This window comes from Chrysochloris asiatica, unplaced genomic scaffold (genome assembly GCF_000296735.1).
Source record: "Chrysochloris asiatica unplaced genomic scaffold, ChrAsi1.0 scaffold00097, whole genome shotgun sequence".
NCBI classification, from domain to species: Eukaryota; Metazoa; Chordata; class Mammalia; order Afrosoricida; family Chrysochloridae; genus Chrysochloris; species Chrysochloris asiatica.
The window spans coordinates 7,791,338-7,792,582 of NW_006408615.1; the positions used below are offsets into that span (position 1 = coordinate 7,791,338).

At 50.4% G+C, this 1,245-nt stretch overlaps 1 protein-coding gene across 1 annotated transcript in view; it reads right to left on the reverse strand.

Moving 5' to 3' along the window:
- Positions 1-1,245, reverse strand: part of LOC102814074 (patatin-like phospholipase domain-containing protein 5-like) — a 6,833-nt gene that overhangs the window by 3,372 nt on the left and 2,216 nt on the right. The window lies entirely within an intron of this gene.

The following is a 1,245-nucleotide window of genomic DNA, read 5'->3' on the forward strand; positions in this document are numbered from 1 at the left end:
TCAGCCCAGCCTACACTTCCCAAGTGATCCCTCAGCAGGCCTCAGAGGCCCAAGGACCCCCAGCACTTACCAGAGACCACAGACAGGACAGGTTTGCTTATGCTGTTTCCCTTAGAACCCCCACTTCACTCCTCCTGGGACCCCTGACCAGATGCCCCAGCTCCAGCCCCCCTCCCTCTTGCCTCGGTTCCTCCCTCTGGAGAATAAGACAATGAGGCCTGACCTGGGACAGCTGGAACACCAGCACAGGTCATTGGCCCCTTGACCCCTTGATGCTTATTTCCAGGACCAGACTGAGAGGGGCAGAGCATCCAGGAGCCCAGCCCCGTCCATCTCCATGGGAGATCTGAGGGGAGAAGGCCCAGGTCCAGGAAATAGATCTGCACCCCCTTGCTGTGGGACCTCTAGTCACTGACCAGCTCCCCTAGAGCCTGTTTTCTGGTCTGTAAAATGGGACGGATATCTTCTGTGCCCCCCACGCAGGGATGTGAGGAAGGTCAAAGTAAGTAAACAGGACTCTGTTTTGTAAATGGTAAAGTACAAGACCAGCACTGGGAGAGGGGGGCACAGGGGAGGGGGGCACCATGGGGGAGGGGGGATTTATGGGGGAGGGGGTCGGTGTGATGATAATCTGCTGCCACATTACCCATTTTACAGGAAATTTAAAAATAGAATATTTGTCATTGAGTTGACCTCACACATGTCAGATTAAACTGTGCTCCATGAGGTTTCCAAAGTAGCTCAGCAGGACATTCTGCCAAGGTACCTCTGGGTGAATTCGAACTGGCCATCTTTTAGTTAGCAGCTGAGCACATTACCAAGGAGTAAAGAGCTGGAAATTTTTGCCTAGCTGTTTCAGATCAAATTGTGTTACTCTAAAATATGTAAACCTGACGCTGTGGTTATAATCCAGTTTGGGAGTGGAGTTTCTTCGTCACGTGACTGAGACAGTATTGGTGTCAGGTATGTCTTAAATCAATCTCTTCTCAGACATCAAAGAGCATATGAAGCAGATTAACAAGCAGAGAGGAGGGAAGACAGATGCCACACCACATGAAATCTCTAATAAGCAAGAAACAGAAACAAAAGAGACAAGGACCGTCCAGAGGGAGACAGTCTTCCCCTCGAGACGGCACCCTGAAATCAGAGGACTAGCCTCCCAAACAGAGAGAGAATAAATGTCGGTTTGAGAAAACCACCCCCTTGTGGTATTGCAGTGGTTAAAACAGCACAGAACCGACCTGA